The sequence below is a fragment of the Arachis hypogaea genome, chromosome 13 (genome assembly GCF_003086295.3).
Source record: "Arachis hypogaea cultivar Tifrunner chromosome 13, arahy.Tifrunner.gnm2.J5K5, whole genome shotgun sequence".
In the NCBI taxonomy this organism is placed as follows: Eukaryota; Viridiplantae; Streptophyta; class Magnoliopsida; order Fabales; family Fabaceae; genus Arachis; species Arachis hypogaea.
The window spans coordinates 112,798,342-112,815,013 of NC_092048.1; the positions used below are offsets into that span (position 1 = coordinate 112,798,342).

At 37.9% G+C, this 16,672-nt stretch overlaps 1 non-coding gene across 1 annotated transcript; it reads right to left on the reverse strand.

Annotated features, from left to right (window-relative positions):
• Positions 1–8,054: 8,054 nt before the first annotated feature.
• Positions 8,055–8,162, reverse strand: LOC112739361 (small nucleolar RNA R71). Its single transcript, XR_003170299.1, has one exon. It is a non-coding gene; the product is annotated as a small nucleolar RNA R71 (small nucleolar RNA).
• Between the last annotated feature and the right edge of the window lie 8,510 nt (positions 8,163–16,672).

The window sequence follows — 16,672 nt, forward strand, 5'->3', positions numbered from 1 at the left end:
CCGTGTGTTAGTTACTTTCTTCTCAACACCAATATTTTATTTTCTTTGCTAGTTCATTGTTGCATTTGCATGTTTGATTGCATATTTGTTTGATTTTGTGCATATTTTACCACCACTTGGTTAAAGTAATATTTTCTTTTTCAAGAAACTTTTTATAGCATTCCACTAATTTGAATTAAAATTTTTATTGAACTTGTTTGAAGAAATATTATTTTGGAACATGGTTTAGAGCTCGAACACACAAAACCTGTGAGATTTTTGAGCTTATTTGATTGGTTGCATTTTATCAACCAATATTTTATTTTTAGTGTGTTGTTCTCTCTAAAATTGTGATCTTTGTCTTGCTTAATTCTATATTTCCATGGTTTGATGTATGCATGCACTTGCATGATTGAGGCCTTTGTTTCACTGAGCTTACATACCCATATGGTCTTATCTTTCATTATCCCTCGCAAACCAATTTTGAGCCTATTTTACACCCTTTGTTCTTTACTTTAGTACATCATTAACTCTAAGTGGAAAACAATAATGTCCTTAATTTGAATTCTTGATTAGCTTGGACTAGTGAGAGTGCTCACGAATTAAGTGTGAGAAAGTTGGGTTTGCCAATATTTGGTTTAAGAATTGGGTGTTGTATATCTTTATAAAAATGTGAAAGAAATGTTTAGGACATGTTCAATTCATTCAATAATTTAATCATATGCATTGAGAAAATAATATATATATATATATATATATATATATATATATATATATATATATATATATAAATAAAAAAAGAGAAGAAGAAAAAGAGAAAAAGAAAAGAAAAAGAGCAAATAAGTAAAGGGAGACAAAATGCCCCAAAGTAAATGGTGAAAGCAATGCATATGTACTATACTCGAAATTAGAATGCATGAATATGTGGAAAACATGGTTAATGGATAGTTAGATGTGGTATTATGATTACATGGATTGTCTTAAGTTAGGTGAAAAGTTTAAGTTAATTAAGGATTCAGATTTTAGTCCACTTGGCCAAATACAATCCTACCTTGACCCTAACCCCATTACAACCCTTAAAAGACCTCTTGATATGTGTATCTGTGCATTAAATTTTTGTTGATTGTCAGATGAAGAGCAAGCCTTAGAAAGCAAGATTAGTAGAGAATTGAGAAATCGAACCTTAAACACTTGAGTGATTAGAGTGTATACACTTCTGGTGAGGGTTCGATGCTCGATTCTTTGTTCCCGGCTTTCATGAGCTATTTTCTTCTGCAAGTCTATTTGTACTTCATTTTTATGATTTGAGTTAGTGAAATCCAGTTCATATTTGTTTTTGAAAGGTTTATTTACTTTTAACCAAGTAGGTAGAAGTATTTTTGCATTTAGTTGCATTCATATAGATAGGTTGCATTTCATAAGTTTTACCATTCCCCTTCACTCTCTTATAGCTTCTCTTGAGCTTATCATGAGGACATGCTAATGTTTAAGTGTGGGGAGATTTGATGCACCATTATTTCATGGTACATCTTGTACCTAATTGAATGGATTTTATCCACTAAACTCACACTTATTCATACTAATTGCATGGTTTTACATTTTTCTTCCTAAATTTTGTGCTACGATTAAAAACATGCTTCTTTGGCCTTAAATTGCTAATTAATAATCCTCTCTTATTACCATTTGATGCTGTAATATGTGTGTTAAGAAATTTCAGGGTTTATAGGGCAGGAATGGCTTAGATGATGGAAAGGAAGCATACAAAAGTGGAAGGAATACAAGAAACTGAAGGAATTGCTAAGCTGTCCAGCCTGACCTCTGCGTACTAAATCAACCATAACTTGAGCTACAGAGGTCCAAATAATGCAGTTCAAGTTGAGTTGGAAAGCTGATATCCGGGGCTTCGCAACGATATATAATTTACCATAGTTTCCTTGAGGATAGGCGATGCGCACGCTTGGATCATGCGCACGCGTGACCTGGAGAAAAATCAATCCATGCGTACGCATGGACGACACGTACGCGTGACTTTGCCGCGTGCTGGACGTATCAAAAATCGCTGAGGGCAATTTCTGGGCTGTTTTTGACCCAATTTTTGACCCAGAAAACACATATTAGAGGCTATAAAGTAGGGGAACCCATTCATTCATGGATACAACATTCATAATTCACAATTTTAGGTTTTAGATGTAGTTTTCTAGAGAGAGAGGCTCTCTCCTCTCTCTTAGGATTTAGGATTTCTCTTAGTTTTAGGATTGCTTCTTCTCAATTCCAGGTTCAATGTTCTTTTAATTTAGTTTCTCTTATCTACTTTTATTTATTCTAGTACTTTGGTTTATCTATTTCTCTTGGTAATTACTTATTTAGCCAAATTGGCTTATGAACTCTTCATGTTAGATTTTAATTTCTATTTAATGCAATTTGAGGTATTTCAGATTTATGATATTTTTAGCTTTAATTGATGAAAAGGCATTTTTATTCGAATAGATTTTCTCCTCTTGGCTTTGGTTGAGTAATTCGTGACACTTGAGTTATCAAACTCAGCTGTTGATTGAAAATTAGAATTTGCTGATTGATTTGGATTTCTTTAAGGCTAGTCTTTCTAAAGGAGTTGACTAGGACTTGAGGAATCAAATTGATTAGTCCACTTTACTTTCCTTTATTTAGTAAGGGTTAACTAAGTGGGAACAATAAATAATTCTCATCACACTTGATAAGGATAATTAGGATGGGATTTCCAGTTCTCATACCTTGCTAAGAGCTTTATTAGTTATTATTTTAATTCTTGCAATTTACTTTTCCTGTTCATTATTCAAAAACCCCAAAAAGATAATCTTCCATAACCAATAATAAATCACACCTCCCTGCAATTCCTTGAGAGACGACTCGAGGTTTAAATACTTTGGTTATAAATTTTATTGGGTTTGCTTTAGTGATAAACAAGTTTTTGTACGAAAGGATTCTTTGTTGGTTTAGAAACTATACTAGCAACGAGACTTTATCTGTAAAATTTCTTTACTAACAGAAATCCCGTTCGTCATCGTCCAAGTAATACCTTACGTGAGTAAGGGTCAATCCCACGGAGATTGTCGGCTTGAAGCAAGCTATGGTCATCTTGTAAATCTTAGTCAGGCAGATTCAAATGGTTATGAGGTTTTGATAATTAAAAGATAAATAAAACATAAAATAAGATACTTATGTAATTCATTGGTTGGAATTTCAGATAAGTGTTTGGAGATGCCTAGTCGCTTCTGAACCTCTGCTTTCCTATTGTCTTCTTCCAATCATGTGTGCCCCCTTCCATGGCAAGCTGTATGATCCTCTCGGATGAAAAATACTAGGTACGGTTTCTGCACGGCTAATCACTTGTCGGATTTCTCGTCTCGAATGAAAAATACCAGGTACAGCTACCGCACAGCTAATCATCTGTCGGTTCTCACTAGCGTCGGAATAGGATCTCTCTATCCTTTTGCACACTGTCACCACGCCCAACATTCGTGAGTTTGAAGCTCGTCACAGACATCCCTTCCCAGATCCTACTCGGAATGCCACAGATAAGGTTTAAACTTTCCAGATCTCAGAAATGCTGCCAATTGGTTCTAGCCTATACCACGAAGGTTCTAATCTTCCGGACTCGGTCTGTAGATCAGAGACCCAAGAGAATATACTCCGGCTGTCGTCCAATGACTATGTTGAATATCATGTAGACCGCTTGTGGTTGTCAGGCACGCGGATCTTGGCTAAGCGAGTAACGAAGATAGTGGGTGATTGTCACGGGTCACCCCTTCATTCTGACTTAATTGAATTAAGTATAAGAGTATATCTTAAAGAAGAAGTAGGCTTGAATTGAAAGAGAAACAATAGTACTTGCATTAATTCATGAAGAATAGCAGAGCTCCACACCTTAATCTATAAGGTGTAGAAACTCCACTGTAGAAAATAATAAGAGAAAGAGGTCTAGGTGATGAGCGGATAATTTATGCGCTTTTTGGCATTGTTTTTAGTATGTTTTTAGTAGGATCTAGTTACTTTTAGGGATGTTTTTATTAGTTTTTATGTTAAATTCATATTTTTGGACTTTACTATGAGTTTGTGTGTTTTTCTGTGATTTCAGGTATTTTTTGGCTGAAATTGAGGGACTTGAGCAAAAATCAGATTCAGAGGTTGAAGAAGGACTACTGATGCTGTTGGATTCTAACCTCCCTGCACTCAAAGTGGATTTTCTGGAGCTACAGAACTTCAAATGGCGCGCTCTTAACGGTGTTGGAAATTAGACATCAAGGGCTTTCCAGCAATATATAATAGTCCATACTTTGCCCGAGTTTAGATGACGCAAAAGGGCGTTGAACACCAGTTCTACGCTGCAGTCTGGAGTTAAACGCCAGAAACACGTCACGAACCAAAGTTGAACGCCAAAAACACGTTACAACTTGGCGTTCAACTCCAAAAGAAGCCTCTGCACGTGTAAACTTCAAGCTCAGCCCAAGCACACACCAAGTGGGCTCCGGAAGTAGATTTATGCATCAATTACTTACTTCTCTAAACCCTAGTAACTAGTTTAGTATAAATAGGACTTTTTACTATTGTATTAGACATCTTGGGACGTCTAGTTCTTAGATCATGGGGGCTGGCCATTCGGCCATGCCTGAACCTTTCACTTATGTATTTTTCAACGGTAGAGTTTCTGCACTCCATAGATTAAGGTGTGGAGCTCTGCTGTTCCTCATGATTTAATGCAAAGTACTACTGTTTTATATTCAATCCAACTTATTCCGCTTCTAAGATATCCATTCGCACCCAAGAACATGATGAATGTGATGATTATGTGACGCTCATCATCATTCTCACTTATGAACGCGTGCCTGACAAACACTTCCGTTCTACATGTAAACAAGCTAGAATGAGTATCTCTTAGATATCTAATACAGAAGACCGAGTCCGAGATATTAGAATCTTCGTGGTATATGTTAGAACCCATGGATGGCCATTCCTGAGATCCAGAAAGTCTAAACCTTGTCTGTGGTATTCCGAGTAGGATCTGGGAAGGGATGGCTGTGACGAACTTCAAACTCGCGAGTGCTGGGCGTAGTGACAGACGCAAAAGGAGGGTGAATCCTATTTCAGTATGATCGAGAACCTCCAGATGATTAGCCGTGCCGTGACAGAGCATTTGGACCTTTTTCACAGAGAGGATGGGATATAGCCATTGACAACGGTGATGTCTTACAGAAAGCTTACCATGGAAAGGAGTAGGACTGGTTGGATGAAGACAGTAGGAAAGCAGAGGTTCAGAGGAACGAAAGCATCTCTATACGCTTATCTGAAATTCTCACCAATGAACTACATAAGTATTTCTATCTTTATTTTCTGTTTATTTATTATTATTATTCGAAAACTCCATAACCATTTGATATCCGCCTGACTGAGATTCACAAGATGACCATAGCTTGCTTCATACCAACAATCTCCGTGGGATCGACCCTTACTCACGTAAAGTTTTATTACTTGGACGACCCAGTGCACTTGCTGGTTAGTTGTATCGAAGTTGTGACAAATTATGAATTAAGATTAGAGCACCAAGTTTTTGGAGCCATTACCAGGGATCACAATTTCGTGCACCAAGTTTTTGGCGTCGTTGCCGGGGATTTATTTCGCATTTATTTCCGGTAACACCAGTGCCAAGTTTGATCCGGCAACAACACCAAGTTTTTGGCACCGTTGCCGGGGATTGTTCGACTTTGGACAACTGACGGTTCATCTTGTTGCTCAGATTAGGTAATTTTCTTTTTCGTTTTATTTTCAAAAAAAAAACAATTTATTTTCAAAAATCTTTCAAAAAAAAATTTCTTTTCCCTTTGTTTTCGAAAATTATTTAAAAATTTTTAAGAATGAATTCTAAAGTTTCAAAATGGTATGCTGAAGTTTGGCTGGCCATCAAGCTTTAGACTAACCTGGTATGATTCCTGGAATCTTGATTGAGGACTATGAATTCATTGCTTCCTTTTCCCTATATATGTTTTCAAAAAAAATAAAAATATACAAAATACAAAAAAAAATTAATAAAATCATAAAATCAAAAATATTTTGTGTTGTTTCTTGTTTGAGTCTTGAGTCAATTTTTAAATTTGGTGTCAATTGCATATTTTTATTTTTCTAAAAATTTTCGAAAATTCATGCATTCATAGTGTTCTTCATGATCTTCAAGTTGTTCTTGGTAAGTCTTCTTGTTGGATCTTCATATTTTCTTGTTTTGGGTCTTTTCTTGTTTTTCATATGCATTTTTAATTTGTTAGTTTCTAAAGTTTGAAAATTTCTAAGTTTGGTGTCTTGCATATTTTTCTTTCATTAAAAATTTTCAAAAATAAGTCTTGATGTTCATCTTGATCTTCAAAGTGTTCTTGGTGTTCATCTTGACATTCATAGTGTTCTTGCATACATTGTGTGTTTTGATTCATAATTTTTATGTTATGAGTCTTTTTCATGTTTTTCTCTTTTTTCATTAAAAATTCAAAATCAAAAAATATCTTTTCCTTATTTTACTCAAAATTTTTGAAAATATGATTTGATTTAGTCAAAAAGTTTTTAAATTTAATTGTTTCTTATGAATCAAATCAAATTTTCAATTTAAAAATCTTATCTTTTCAAAATCTTTTTCAAAAATCAAATCTTTTTCAAAATTTCTTTCTAAAATTTTCGAAAATTTTTCAAATTAATTTTCAAAAATCTTTTTCTTAATTTTAGTTCATGATTTTCGAATTAGTTACTAACATTTAATTTAATGTGATTGATTCAAAAATTTCAAGTTGTTACTTGCCTAGTAAGAAAGGTTCAATCTTTAAACTCTAGAATCATATCTTTTTAGTTTCTTGTTAGTCAAGTAATCAACTTTAGTTTTCAAAATCAAATCTTTTTAATTTTCTTTTCAAATCTTCAATTTAAAATTTCAATCATATCTTTTTTTCAAATTCAATTTCAAAATCTTTTCTAACTTCTTATCTTTTTAAAATTGATTTTCAAATCTTATATTTTTGTTTCAATCATATCTTTTTAAATTTCAATCATATCTTTTTCAAAAACAAATTTCAAAACTTTTTCAATCAATCTTATCTTTTTGTTTCAATCATATCTTTTTCAAAACTACCTAACTAATCCTCTCTCTCATTTTCGAAAATTCCCTCTCTCCTTTTTCAAAATTTCTTTTTAATTAATTAATTATTTTAAATTTTAATTTTAATTTTATTCTTCCTTTAATTTTCGAAAATCATCAACTCCTTTTTAAAATTTATTTTCAAAATCTAACTTTCAAATTTAATTTTAATTAAATTTCGAAATTCTCTCTCTCATCTCCTTCTATTTATTTATTCATCTACTAACACCTCTCTCCCATCCAAAAATTCGAACACCACCTCCCTCTCTGTGTTCGAGTTCTTCCTCTTCTCTTCTTTACATTACATTCTTTTCTTCTTCTACTCACACAAAGGAATCTCTATACTGTGACATAGAGGATTTCATGTTTTCTTTGTTATTCTCTTCTTTGTCATATGAGCAGGAGCAAGGACAAGAACATTCTTGTTGAAGCAGATCCTGAACCTGAAAGGACTCTGAAAAGGAAACTAAGAGAAGCTAAAATACAATAATCCAGAGACAACCTTACAGGAATTTTCGAACAGGAAGAGGAGATGGCAGCCGAAAATAATAATAATGCAAGGAGGATTCTTGGTGACTTTACTGCACCTAATTCCAATTTACATGGAAGAAGCATCTCAATCCCTGCCATTGGAGCAAACAATTTTGAGCTTAAACCTCAATTAGTGTCTCTGATGCAACAGAACTGCAAGTTTCATGGACTTCCATCTGAAGATCCTTTTCAGTTCTTAACTGAATTCTTGCAGATATGTGATACTGTTAAGACCAATGGGCTTGATCCCGAGGTCTACAGGCTTATGCTTTTCCCGTTTGCTGTAAGAGACAGAGCTAGCGTGTGGTTGGACTCTCAACCCAAAGATAGCCTGAACTCTTGGGATAAGCTGGTCACGGCTTTCTTAGCCAAGTTCTTTCCTCCTCAAAAGCTCAGTAAGCTTAGAGTAGATGTTCAAACCTTCAGACAGAAAGAAGGTGAATCCCTCTATGAAGCTTGGGAAAGATATAAGCAACTGACCAAAAAGTGTCCTTCTGACATGCTTTCAGAATGGACCATCCTGGATATATTCTATGATGGTCTGTCTGAATTAGCTAAGATGTCATTGGATACTTCTGCAGGTGAATCCATTCACCTAAAGAAAACGCCTGCAGAAGCTCAAGAACTCATTGACATGGTTGCTAATAACCAGTTTATGTACACTTCTGAGAGGAATCCTGTGAGTAATGGGACGCCTCAGAAGAAGGGAGTTCTTGAAATTGATACTCTGAATGCCATATTGGCTCAGAATAAAATATTAACTCAGCAAGTCAATATGATTTCCCAGAGTCTGAATGGAATGCAAGCTGCATCCAACAGTACTCAAGAGGCATCTTCTGAAGAAGAAGCTTATGATCCTGAGAATCCTGCAATAGCAGAGGTGAATTACATGAGTGAACCATATGGAAATACCTATAATCCCTCATGGAGAAATCACCCAAATCTTTCATGGAAGGATCAACAAAAGCCTCAACAAGGCTTTAATAATGGTGAAAGAAATAGGTTTAGCAATAGCAAGCCTTTTCCATCATCCACTCAGCAAAAGACAGAGAATTCTTAGCAGAATCTATCTAGCTTAGCAAATTTAGTCTCTGATCTATCTAAGGCCACTCTAAGTTTCATGAATGAAACAAGGTCTTCCATTAGAAATCTGGAAGCACAAGTGGGCCAGCTGAGTAAAAGAATCACTGAAACCCCTCCTAGTACTCTCCCAAGCAATACAGAAGAAAATCCAAAAGGAGAGTGCAAGGCCATTGAAATGACCATCATGGCCGAATCCAAGGAGGAAGGGGAGGATGTGAATCCCAAGGAGGAAGACCTCCTGGGATGTCCAGTGATCAACAAGGAGTTTCCCTTTGAGGAACCAAAGGAATCTGAGGCTCATTTAGAGACCATAGAGATTCCATTGAACCTCCTTATGCCCTTCATGAGCTCTGATGAGTATTCTTCTTCTGAAGAGAATGAGGATGTTACTGAAGATCAAGTTGCCAAGTACCTTGGTGCAATCATGAAGATGAATGCCAAACTATTTGGTAATGAGACTTGGGGAGATGAACCTCCCCTGTTCACCAATGAACTAAATGTATTGGATCAACTGAGATTGCCTCAGAAGAAACAGGATCCTGGAAAGTTCCTAATACCTTGTACCATAGGCACCATGACCTTTGAGAAGGCTCTATGTGACCTTGGATCAGGAATAAACCTCATGCCACTCTCTGTAATGGAGAAACTGGGAATCTTTGAGGTGCAAGCTGCTAGAATCTCATTAGAGATGGCAGACAATTCAAGAAAAGAGGCTTATGGTCAGGTAGAGGACGTGTCAGTAAAGGTTGAAGGCCTTTACATCCCTGCTGATTTCATAATCCTAGACACTGGGAAGGAAGAGGATGAAGCCATCATCCTTGGAAGACCCTTCCTAGCCACAGCAAGAACTGTGATTGATGTGGACAGAGGAGAATTGATCCTTCAACTAAATGAGGACAATCTTATGTTTAAAACTCAAGGATCTATCTCTGTAACCATGGAGAAGAAGCATGAAAAGCTTCTCTCACTGCAGAGTCAACCAGAGCCCCCACAGTCAAACTCTAAGTTTGGTGTTGGGAGGCCACAACCAAACTCTAAGTTTGGTGTTGAAATCCCATATCCAAACTCTAAGTTTGGTGTTGAGAAGTCTCAACAATGCTCTGAACATCTGTGAGGCTCCATGAGATCTCACTGTCAAGCTATTGACATTAAAGAAGCACTTGTTAGGAGGCAACCCAATTTTTATTTTATTTTCATTCCTATTGTTCTTTCATGTTTTATTAGGTTCATGATCATGTGGAGTCACAAAATAAATAGAAAAATTAAAAACAGAATCAAAAACAGCAGAAGAAAAATCACACCCTGGAGGAAGGGCTTACTGGCGTTTAAACGCCAGTAAGGAGCATCTGGCTAGCGTTCAACACCAGAACAGAGCATGGATCTGGAGTTGAACGCCAAAAACAAGCAGCATCCTGGTGTTCAGACGCCAGGAATGCACACTGAGGAAAGCTGGCGCTGAACGCCAAAAACAAGCATAGAACTGGCGTTCAACGCCAGAAACATGCTGCATCTGGGCGTTGAATGCCCAGAACAAGCATCAATTCGGCGTTTAAACGCCAGAATTGCATGCAAAGGCATTTTACATGCCTTAATGGTGCAGGGATGTAAATCCTTGACACCTCAGGATCTGTGGATCCCACAGGATCATCTCAGTATCTGTGGACCCCACAGGATCCCCACTACCTCCACTCATCCTCTCCCCTCTTCTCATTCATCCTCTCTTCCCAATAAACACCTTTCCCCAAAATCCTTCACCAATGACCTCAATCTCTCTCTTCCCTATTACCTATTCACCACTCACATCCATCCACTCTTCCCCATAAACCTACCTCATAAACCCCACCTACCTTCAAAATTCAAAATCACTTTCCAACCCAAACCCACCCCATATGGCCGAACCTTAACCCCTCTCCCTCCACTATATAAACCTCTCCATTCTTCTTCATTCTCACACAACACAACCCTCTCATCCCCTTCTTGGCCAAAACACAACCCTCTCTCCCTCTCTTCCATATCTTCTTCTTCTTCTTCTTTTCTTTCTTCTCTTGCTCGAGGGCGAGCAATATTCTAAGTTTGGTGTGGTAAAAGGATAAGCTTTTTATTTTTCCATTACCATTGATGGCACCTAAGACCGGAGAATCCTCTAGAAAAGGGAAAGGGAAGACAAAAGCTTCCACCTCCGAGTCATGGGAGATGGAAAGATTCATCTCCAAAGCCCATCAAGACCACTTCTATGATGTTGTGGCCAAGAAGAAGGTGATCCCCGAGGTCCCTTTCAAACTCAAGAAAAATGAGTATCCGGAGATCCGACATGAGATCCAAAGAAGAGGTTGAGAAGTTCTAACAAACCCCATCTAACAAGTCGGAATTCTAATGGTTCAAGAGTTCTATGCTAATGCATGGATCACTAGGAACCATGATCAAAGTAAAAACCTGAACCCAAAGAATTATCTCACCATGATTCGGGGGAAATACTTAGATTTTAGTCCAGAAATTGTGAGGTTGGCGTTCAAGTTGCCAATGATGGAAGAGAACGCACGCCCCTACACAAGGAGAGTCAACTTTGATCAAAGGTTGGATCAAGTCCTCATGAACATATGTGTGAAAGGAGCTCAATGGAAGATTGACTCAAAAGGCAAACCGGTTCAACTGAGAAGACTGGACCTTAAGCCTGTAGCTAGAGGATGGTTGGAGTTCATTCAACGCTCAATCATTCCCACTAGCAACCGGTCTGAAGTTACTATAGACCGGGCCATCATGATCCATAGCATCATGATTGGAGAAGAGGTGGAGGTTCATCCAGATCAAAGAAGATCCTACTCGGAATACCACAGACAAAGTTTAGACTTTTTGGATCTCAGGAATGGCCATCCATGGGTTCTAACTTATACCACGAAGATTCTAATATCTCGGACTCGGTCCTCTGTATTAGATATCTAAGAGATACTCATTCTAGCTTGTTTACATGTAGAACGGAAGTGTTTGTCAGGCACGCGTTCATAAGTGAGAATGATGATGAGCGTCACATAATCATCACATCCATCATGTTCTTGGGTGCGAATGGATATCTTAGAAGCGGAATAAGTTGGATTGAATATAAAACAGTAGTACTTTGCATTAAATCATGAGGAACAGCAGAGCTCCACACCTTAATCTATGGAATGCAAAAACTCTACCGTTGAAAAATACATAAGTGAAAGGTTCAGGCATGGCCGAATGGCCAGCCCCCATGATCTAAGAACTAGACGTCCCAAGATGTCTAATACAATAGTAAAAAGTCCTATTTATACTAAACTAGTTACTAGGGTTTACAGAAGTAAGTAATTGATGCATAAATCCACTTCTGGGGCCCACTTGGTGTGTACTTGGGCTGAGCTTAAAGTTTATACGTGTAGAGGCTTCTTTTGGAGTTGAACGCCAAGTTGTAACGTGTTTTTGGCATTCAACTCTGGTTTGTGACGTGTTTCTGGCGTTTAACTCCAGACTGCAGCATAGAACTGGCGTTCAACGCCCTTTTGCGTCGTCTAAACTCAGGCAAAGTATAGACTATTATATATTTCTGGAAAGCCCTGGATGTCTACTTTCCAACGCTGTTGAGAGCGCGCCTTTTGGAGTTCTGTAGCTCCAGAAAATCCACTTTGAGTGCAGGAAGGTCAGAATCCAACAGCATCAGCAGTCCTTCTTCAACCTCTGAATTTGATTTTTGCTCAAGTCCCTCAATTTCAGCCAGAAAATACCTGAAATCACAGAAAAATATACAAATTCATAGTAAAGTCCAGAAATGTGAATTTAACATAAAAACTAATAAAAACATCCCTAAAAGTAACTAGATTCTACTAAAAACATACTAAAAACAATGCCAAAAAGCGTATAAATTATCCGCTCATCACAACACCAAACTTAAATTGTTGTTTGTCCCCAAGCAACTAAAAATCAAATAGGATAAAAAGAAGAGAATATACTATAAATTCCAAAATATCAATGAAACATAGCCCCAATCAGATGATCGGGACTTGTAACTTTTTGTCTCTTGAATAGTTTTGGCATCTCACTTTATCCTTTGAAGTTCTGAATGATTGGCATCCATAGGAACTCAGAATTTAGATAGTGTTATTGATTCTCCTAGTTCAGTATGTTGATTTTTGAACACAACTATTTTATGAGTCTTGGCCGTGACCCTAAGCATTTTATTTTCCAGTATTACCACCGGATACATAAATGCCATAGACACATAACTGGGTGAACCTTTTCAGATTATGACTCAGCTTTGCTAGAGCCCCCAGTTAGAGGTGCCCAGAGCTCTTAAGCACACTCTTTTTTGCTTTGGACCACGACTTTAACCGGTCAGTCTCAAGCTTTTCACTTGACACCTTCACGCCACAAGAACATGGTTAAGGACAGCTCGATTTAGCCGCTTAGGCCAGGATTTTATTCCTTTGGGCCCTCCTATCCATTAATGCTCAAAGCTTTGTATCCTTTTTACCCTTGCCTTTTAGTTTAAAGGATTATTGGCTTTTTCTGCTTGCTTTTTTTTTATTTTTTGCCATTTTTTTGCCTTTTTCTCGCAAGCTTTTGCTTTTCACTGCTTTTTCTTGCTTCAAGAATCAATTTTATGATTTTTCAGATTATCAATAACATTTCTCTTTTTTCATTATTCTTTCAAGAGCCAACAATTTTAACATTCATAAACTTTACTGTAAAAAATATGTACTGTTCAGGCATTCATTCAGAAAACAAAAAGTATTGCCACCACATCAAAATAATTAAACTATTTTCAAGATAGAATTTGAAATTCATGTACTTCTTTTTCTTTTTCAGAAAATATTTTTTATTTAAGAAAGGTGAAGGATTCATAGGACATTCATAGCTTTGAGGCATAGACACTAAACACTAATGATCATGTAATAAAGACAAAAACATAGACAAAACATAAAGCATAGAAACTGAAAAACAGAAAGATAAGAACAAGGAAATTAAAGAACGGGTCCACCTTAGTGGCGGCAGCTAGTTCTTCCACTTGAAGATCTTATGGAGTGCTTGAGCTCCTCAATGTCTCTTCCTTGCCTTTGTTGCTCTTCCCTCATGGCTCTTTTGGTCCTCTCTGATTTCATGGAGGATGATGGAGTGCTCTTGGTGCTCCACTCTTAATTGCTCCATGTTGGAACTCAAATCTCCTAAAGAGGTGTTTAGTTACTCCCAATAGTTTTGTGGAAGAAAGTATATCCCTTGAGGTATCTCAGGGATTTCTTGATGAGGAATTTTCTCATGCTCTTGTTGAGGTCCATGAGTGGGCTCTCTTGTTTGATCCATCCTCTTTTTAATGATGGGTTTGTCCTCTTCAATGAGGATATCTTCCTCTATGACAATTCCTACTGAATTGCATAGGTTACAGATGAGATGAGGAAGGCTAACCTTGCCAAAGTGGAGGGTTTGTCTGCCACCTTATATAGTTCTAGAGGTATGATCTCATGAACTTCTACTTGCTCTCCAATCATGATACTATGGATCATGATAGCCCAGTCTATTGTAACTTCAGATCGGTTGCTAGTACGGATGATAGAGCATTGGATGAACTCTAACCATCCTCTAGCCACAGGCTTGAGGTCAAGCCTTCTCAGTTGAACCAGCTTGCCTTTGAAGTCTCTCTTCCATTGAGCTCCTTCCACACAGATGTCCATGAGGACTTGATCCAACCTTTGATCAAAGTTGACCTTTCTAGTAAAAGGATGAGGATCTCCTTGCATCACTGGCAAGTTAAATGCCAACCTCACATTTTCCGGACTGAAATCCAAGTATTTTCCCCGAACTATTGTGAGCCAATTCCTTGGGTTCGAGTTCATACTTTGATCATGGTTCTTAGTGATCCATGCATTAGCATAGAACTCTTGAACCATTAAGATTCTGACTTGTTGGATGGGGTTGGTGAGAGCTTCCCAACCTCTTCTTCGAACTTCACGTCGGATCTCCGGATATTCACTCTTTTTGAGCATGAAGGGGACTTCAGGAATCACCCTTTTCTTGGCCACAACTTCATAGAAGTGGTCTTGATGGACCTTTGAGATGAATCTCTCCATCTTCCATGACTCGGAGGTAGAAGCAATTGCCTTCCCTTTCCTCTTTCTAGAGGTTTCTCCGGCCTTAGGTGCCATTAATGGTTATGGAAAAATAAAAAGTAGAGCTTTTTCCCATACCAAACTTAAAAGGTTTGCTCCTACTCGAGCAAAAAAAAAGAGAGAAAGGAGGAGAAGAAGAAGAAATGGAGGGGATAGATGGGTGTGTTGGATTCGGCCAAGGGGGGTTTAAGTGTTTATGAAATGTGAAATTGAAGGTGGTAAGGAGGGGTATTTATAGGGTAAGAGAGAGAGGGAAGTCGTGTATGAAGGGGTTGGGTTTGGGAGGGAAATATTTTGAATTTTAATGGTGAGGTAGGTGGGATTTTATGATGGGTTTTTGGGGAGTAGTGGATAGATGTGAGTGGTGAAGAGGGTAGGATTTGATAGGTGAGTGGTGTTTGGAGAATGGGTATTGATGTGATTGGTCAAGGATATTTGGGGAAGAGTGTTATGGAAAGGTGTGAAGAGGAGAGAAGAAGAGAGTTAGGGTAGGTGGAAATCCTGTGGGGTTCACAGATCCTGAGGTGTCAAGGAATTCTGGTCCCTGCACCTCTCTAGCATTTAAACGCCCTCTGTGTGCCATTTTTGGCGTTTAACGCCATCTCTGCTACCTTTTCTAGCATTAAACACCAGGCTGAACATCTACCTAAAGAAAACATAAAATAACAATGGAAAACAAATGTCTATAAAAATAAATATAATTAAATAACATTAGGTTGCCTCCCAATAAGCGTTTCTTTAATGTCAATAGCTTGACAGTGAGCTCTTAGAGAGCTTCACAGAGACTCAGAGCTTAATGGTGGCCTCCCAACACCAAACTTAGAAGTTGAGTGTGGGGGCTCTGTTTGACTCTGTATTGAGAGAAGCTTTTCATGCTTCCTTTCCATGGTTACAGAAGAAGATCCTTGAGCCTTAAACATAAGGTGGTCCTTATTCAATTGAAGGACTAACTCTCCTCTGTCCACATCAATCACAGCCCTTGCTGTGGCTAGGAAGGGTCTTCCAAGGATGATGGATTCATCCTCATCCTTCCCAGTGTCTAGGATTATGAAATCAGCAGGGATGTACAGGCCTTCAACCTTTACTAAGACATCCTCTACAAGTCCATAAGCCTGTTTCATTGACTTGTCTGCCATCTCTAATGAGATTCTTGCAGCTTGTACATCAAAAATCCTTCGTTTCTCCATTACAGAGAGTGGCATAAGGTTTATACCTGACCCCAGGTCACACAGAGCCTTCTCAAAGGTCATGGTGCCTATGGTACAGGGTATTAAGAATTTTTCAGGATTCGATTTCTTCTGAGGTAATTTCAGTTGAACCAAAGCATTCAGCTCATTGATGAGCAATGGAGGTTCATCCTCCCAAGTCTCATTACCAAATAACATGGCATTCAGCTTCATGATTACTCCTAGATGCTGAGCTACTTGTTCTTCAACAATATCTTCATCTTCTTCAGAGGAAGAATACTTATCAGAGCTGGTGAATTACAACAATAAGTTCCATGGAATTTCTATGGTCTCTATATGAGCCTCAGATTCCTTTGGTTCCTCAATAGGGAACTCCTTATTGGTCAGTGGACGTCCATTGAGGTCCTCCTCACTGGAAATCACTGCCTCTTCCTCCTCTATAGGTTCGGCCACTTTGGATATGGTTATGGCCTTGCACTCTCTTTTTGGATTCTCTTCTGTATTACTTCGGAGAGTACTAGGAGGAGTTTCAGTCACTCTTTTACTCAACTGACCCACTTGTGCCTCCAAATTTCTGATGGAGGACCTTGTTTCAGTTATGAAACTGAGAGTGGTCTTAGATAGATCAGAAA